Raw genomic sequence first — 6,552 nt, forward strand, 5'->3', positions numbered from 1 at the left:
TGCTGGTTGGGGAGGGGCGCTGGGGCATGGGAGGTTGCTGCTGCTGGTGGGTGCTAAGCACCCGCTAATTTTTAGTCAGTGCCTATGGGCAGCACCTGTATGAGCAGCCCCTGCCCATGTGCCCACCCGCCAGGGCACGTTGCACAGGGCGGGTGGAACGTCCAGGGCTCCCCACAGCGGCCTGGACTGATCTGCTCTAGCCTGGGCTCCTGGGCCCTGCCCCTATGGGTGCTGCTCCCGAGGGCTCTGCCGGCCCCAGAACCGGCTTCCTCGCCCAGGCAGCTCTTACGGGCTGCAAGCAGTTGAAGGGAAGTGGGGAGCTGAGGAGCATCTGCAGCCCCGGGGCCCCAGGCACCAGCAGCAGGAGGAGAAGACGGGAGTGCTGCGGCTGTCTGCACCATGGCACCAGCCAGAACAGCAGCCCCCTTCACTCCCTGGCTCTGCCTCTGAGCTGGCCAGGGGACAGGGCCTCAGGGTGGGGGAGAGGAGGAGGTGGGGCTAGCACTTGCTGGAGGAGGAGCAGGGGGTGGGGTCACAGACAGGAGCGTGGCCCAGGACCCTGGGATCTGCAACAAAAATTTAAAAATTCTGCACACAATATTTTCAAATTCTGCATATTTTATTTGTTAAAATAACACAATATAATCACTCCAGTTTCAATTATTTTTGGTCATTTATTTCAAAATACGTGTCAGGAAGTGTCTGTAACAATGCTGACAACAAAAAAGATGCCAGGAAATGTTTTTTGACAAATAGATTCCTTATCTGGCATATTAATACAGAACTCTGAGTAATAATTCATTTAAACTACAACACAGAACCGTATTTCCTGCACCCCTCAGAAGCAGTGCAAAGGCACGGGGCTTGGGCAGGTCAGGGTAACGGAGGAGCTAAAGGAGAGGGAAGTAAATTGCTGGGAAGGAGCCTGGGAGTGAACCTGGAGGGATGTTGGGTGTGGGTGAGAAAAGTATGGAACAGGTTTTTTGGGGGGGGAGGTATTCCCACATGCAGACCCTGGCAGACTCCTAGTCTCTCCCGTTCAGTCAGACACACCTGCCCCTCTCCCCATGTGACCCTCCACCCCCACTCAGACACCCACTCCCCCCATCCCCATGTGGCCCTGCACCCCCTCCACCATCCCCATGTGACCTTGCATCTCCCACCCCCCTGTGGCACTGTGCCTCCACTCCTATTCAGCCCCGGCTGCAGTCTGTCCTCCCCCACTAGCCTTTATGAGCCCCTTTCTGACCCCCCATCACTCTAAGTTGTCTGTCTCCCCATAGCCCCTGTCTCCTGACCTGACCTGACAGGCTCTGTGAAGAAGGCAGGCTCTCTCTCTTCCTTAGCTGGCTGGGTGCTAATGCTCTGTTCTATCACCACAGCACCCTCTGGTGGGCAAAACCCAGAACTGCATCAACTTTCTGGCAGAAACTTTTTTTTGCGCAAAAAATTAAAAATATGCGTGGCTCATTAACTATGCATGTGTGCAGTGGTGCAGAATTCCCCTAGGGGTAATCTCCCCACTCTTGCTTTCCTGACAGCTGCGAACCAGCTCAGGACAGGTCAAACATGCCCTGGTTAGACACAGGAGAGCCAGGGCCTGGCCTGGTGCTCACAGACATGGGACGTGTCTGCTGTGTGCCAGAGCTAGATGTGTGTGAGCAGACACTAGCCTGGGCTGCTGTGCCCCTTGCACACCTGTCTGCTCCCTGTGTTGCTGTGAGAGCTCCCGGGGACAGAGCACATCACAGGGAAGTGGATGGAGTTATGCACATTAGCCATGTCTGGGCAACCAGGGAGACCAGCGAGAGGCACCAAACTAACTGGGTGGAGAGTATTTTCTGTCTCTGATCCAGATTCTGTGCACAGGGACCTTGCTGTGGATTCTGGCCTGGGAGTCATTGCGGGGCGGTGACTTTCACTCAGTGAAATGGTTCTGCAAGTCTTGTTAATGGTGTCTGCGGTCTCCTCCTGGTGATGTGGAAAGCTGTGGGGGCGATAGGGCTGCGTAGTGTTGCAGTGTAGAAGTATCACTTCTCGGCCTCTGTGCCTGAGATCAGGTGCAGTAGCCAGACCAGGGCAAGACGTTCAAAGTAATATGCAAGTGGGATGCCAGCAACCACTTCCTCCCCGGGGGAAGCTTCACCCGATTTGCTGATTGGAGGTTCATCCACAGGGCCCAGCTCAATTGTGTCCCGCTGAATGGAGCCGTCTGCCATAGGTGTGATGGGTTTAGTCACAGAGACCCCTTTGGGACTGTCATCTGATGTGCTGGAATTATCTCTTAGCCAGTTTTCCCTGATGGCTTGGGACTCCAGAACCCTGCCTTGTTGAGCCAGACACACTAGCCTGCTGCAACACAGACCCAGGTCTGAACTACACCCCCAAAGCTGCAGGCTTTAACTGAAAACCACTCAGCAGGTCACCTATCTCCAGCACCCAGACACCCAGTTCCCAATGGGATCCAAACCCCAAATAAATCAGTTTTACTCTGTATAAAGCTTATACAGGGTAAACTCATAAATTGTTCACCCTCTATAACACTGATAGAGAGATATGCACAGCTGTTTGCTCCCCAAGGTATTAATCACTTGCTCTGGGTTTGTTAATAAACAAAAGTGATTGTAATAAGTATAAAAGTAGAATGTAAGTGGTTTCAAGTAATAACAGACAGAACAAAGTAAGTTACCAAGTAAAATAAAACAAAACACACAAGTCTAAGCCTAATACATTAAGAAACTGAATACAGGTAAATCTCACCCTCAGAGATGTTCCAATAAACTTCTTTCACAGACTAGACTCCTTCCTAGTTTGGGCCCAATCCTTTCCCCTGGTACGGTCCTGGTTAGTTCCAGCTCAGGTGGCAGCTAGGGGATTTCTCATGACTGGCAGCCCCTTTGTTCTGTTCCACCCCCTTTTATAGCTTTGGCACAAGGGGGGGGGGATCTTTTGTCTCTCTGGGTCCCCACCCCTCCTTTTAAATGGAAAAGCACCAGGTTTAAGATGGATTCCAGTACCAGGTGATATGGTCACATATCCTGCGAGACCCCAAGCCTCCATTCTTCCTGGCCTGACTCACAGGAACACAGGAAGGCTTACAAGTAAACAGAGCATTTACAACCAATTGTCCTGGGTAATGGGAGCCATCAAGATTCCAAGCCATCATTAATGGCCCACACTTTGCATACTTACAAAAGGACTTCAGAGTTATACTTCACATAGTTAGTTTCAGATACAAGAATGGTGCATTCATACAAATAGGATGAACACATTCAGTAGGTTATAAGCTTTGTAATGATACGTTACAAGAGACCTTTTGCATGAAGCATGTCCCAGTTACATCGTATTTACACTCATTAGCATATTTCCATAAAACACATGGAGTGCAATATCAAAACGGGAATCAGGACAAGCGATGCAGGAAGTGCGGCTATGCCAACAAGACACTACCCCACGTCCTTTGTAGCTACAAGCACCATTCCAGAGCCTGGCAGCTGCGACACAACACCATCCAAGATCGACTAGGTCAGAGCCATCCTGCCACCCGTGGGGAAGGTGGCCATGAACTCTGCCATCCCCGGAACGGACAGCCATGACCGGACATCGTCATCACCAAGGAGGACCAGAAGACTATCACCACGGTGGATGTCACAGTGCCGTCGAGAACAGGACCCCGCCTTCCACGACGCCCAAGCTCGAAAGGTGGAGAAATACGCCCCTCTGCCGACACCCTGGGAGCTAGTGGTAACCAGGTCCAGACACACGCACTGATCGTCGGAGCCATGGGTGCATGGGACCCTGGTAATGAAAGAGTGCTGAGAGAATGCGGAATCGGTCAGCTCTACGCTCGGCTGATGCAGCAACTCATGGTGTTGGACACCATCAGGTGGTCGAGGGACATCTACCTAGAACACATCACCCAACATCGGCAATATCAGAAGGGAGCTGGAGGCCGATGAGAAGCGCAGTCAGGAAAGTAACGGAAAGACTTCCCTCATGGATTGTATTTTCTAAATGGACAAACCTACCTAATTCTCAATTACTGAGGGACAATCTCCACTCATGCCTCTAATTGCTTTCCACAACCAACTCTCTGTACAACTACTCATGAGTGATGTACCCGAGTATTCGGCTCCTGATACCTAAACTGAATAGTTAAATCTATTCACCTACATTTGGGTTATTGCTGATTATGCACTATATGTATCATATGATTTTTAAAAACAAACTTTGTATTTGTGGATAATCTAAGCACTACCCCCAGATGTACAGATGCTCTTCCCTTAACCTGTGTATTATATAATTTTAACATTAGCTTTAATAAAATTTTCCAATCTGTTGTGATCAATTTAATATCTGACACCTTTGCTAGCTGAGAACTCCGTATTAAATGGATTTTTGGAGCAGGGAGATGGAAGAGGAGCTTGGTCTGTCCACTCCACACATTCACCTGATATTGCAGTGCTTCTGGGAATGGTGCACCTCCCCTTGGGGAGAATAAACTGGTTAAAAAACCAGAATTGATTTAGCTCTGTTTGTCTGACAGGATTGATTTGATATTACCGTTTTGTTCTGAAATCTTTATAGTTCTGGTTTATTTATGATGAAATATTGTTATAAGCTTCTGTTGTAATTCTGTGTGAGTATACAGATGTGAGCTGCTGTGTGTTCCTGATGGATTGTTTAAAAAGCTGGGATCCGCTTTGTGCTGTGAATGTTTTCAGCAGCATGAGGAATGTATGCCGGACTGAGGGTCTGTCACGGGGATGATACTTATTCTTTTATCACTCTGAAGGTCACACGTATATAGCCTGTGTATTATATAATTTTAACATTAACTTTAAAAACATTTTAAAATCTGTTCTCAGTTTATTACTGCAGCAGAAACTGCAGCTACTGGAAGACTCGACCTGCTATCCTGAGGAAGACTGCAGCTTTGACAATGAACTGTACTGCTCCTGCTTCAAAAGAAGATCTTCATACTGCTTCCACAGACACCTTCAACTGCTGCTCGGACCGCAGCTGCTCCGTGGAACGCCCATCGGGGAACAGCCGCTAGAAGACCCTCAGTGCTTCTAGGAGGTCACAGATGAGCAGCGTCGCTGGGACAAACAGCACTTCTTTGAAGAAAACCCGTGGAGATGCTGCTGCAGGGAGATCCTGCACCTCGAGGACGGCCTTCTGGGACATCACAGCCATGACAAACATCATCTCGCCTGCTGCTCAGGAGAAGGACGCTCCAAGGAGAATTTCTCCCACCTCCTCCACTGCCCAGGATCTTGACGTTGGTCGTTGTCCTGCTGTGCTGGAAGATACCTCAACCGGCGAGACCAGCATCTCCGCAGAAACCACCCAGTGGGACTTCAACACCTCACTAGATGCCTGCCCAGCCGAACCTCTCCATACTGCTCTCCCAGAGCCACTAGAACCATCTAACGGGTCTGCTGGTACAACTGAAGCCTGTGGTTAGATGTTCGGCTGTATGTTTGTGCTCTCCCTGTGTGTTGCCCGAGCTCTGTGAAGACAGCTGGCACGGCAGACCTCTCCAAACCGCCCAATGACCACAAGATCTGTTAAGGTATGAAGGCGCAGAATTTAACATTTTTCGTTGCAGAATTTTACATTTTTTGGCACAGAATTCTCCCAGGAGTAGGAGATGTAGGGGTGTCCTACTGAGGCCAGTTGGGGGGGTGCGCACAATTTGTTCCAAAGAGTGGAGCAGTTGGGACAGTCACTACATTAGAGTAAAACAGAGCTTGAGCCATTTATGAGTGGGATTGTATTATGGGATTCCCTGTGATGGCGAGAGACCGGGGCGGTGCCAGGCTCTTCCTGGTTGGGGGGTTGAGGTGGGCCAGACAGCAAATTGGAGGTGTGCACCTCCCACAAGGCCCTGCTCCTGTCTGTGACCCCGCCCCTGCTCCTCCCCCAGCAAGTGCCAGCCCTGTCTCCTCTCCCCCGGAGGTCCCACCCCCTGGCCAGGTCAGAGGCAGAGCCAGGCAGTGCAGGGGGATGCTGTTACCGGCAGCCTTGGCACTCGCTCATCTTCTCCTGCTGCTGGTGCTTGGGGCGCCGGGGCTGCAGATGCTCCTCAGCTCCCCACTGCTCGCAGCCCATAAAAGCTGCCCGAGCGAGGAACCCAGTTCTGGGGCCAGCAGAGCCCTCGGGAGCAGGACCCATAGGAGGTGGGGCCCAGGAGCCCGGGCTAGAGCAGGTCAGTCCAGGCCGCTGTGGGGAGCCCTGGACGTTCCACCGGCCCTGTGCAGCGTGCCCTGGCGGGTGGGCACATGGGCAGGGGCGGCCCATGGAGGTGCTGGGCAGCCAGAGGGCAAGGACCACTGGCCAGGCTCGCAGGCAGAGCAGTCCTGGGGCTCCCCTCAGTCTGGCGATGGTGCAGCTCCACGCCCGGGCCCCTTGGCAGAAACCCTGCAAAGGGCAGCAAAGAATCAAGGCACCAGGGCAGGAGACCAGCAAGCACCTCCCCCAGCCCCCCAGCCCTGTCCTTGCTTACAGCATTCAGGGGAAGTCCGGCCGCAGCCCCCCACTGGCACA

The 6,552-nt window shown here is 51.8% G+C and overlaps 1 non-coding gene across 1 annotated transcript; it reads left to right on the forward strand.

The window, feature by feature from the left end:
• Window positions 1-4,299: 4,299 nt before the first annotated feature.
• Window positions 4,300-4,487, forward strand: LOC142071673 (U2 spliceosomal RNA). Its single transcript, XR_012667906.1, has one exon. It is a non-coding gene; the product is annotated as a U2 spliceosomal RNA (small nuclear RNA).
• Window positions 4,488-6,552: the final 2,065 nt, after the last annotated feature.

Source organism: Caretta caretta, chromosome 3 (assembly GCF_965140235.1).
Source record: "Caretta caretta isolate rCarCar2 chromosome 3, rCarCar1.hap1, whole genome shotgun sequence".
NCBI classification, from domain to species: domain Eukaryota; kingdom Metazoa; phylum Chordata; order Testudines; family Cheloniidae; genus Caretta; species Caretta caretta.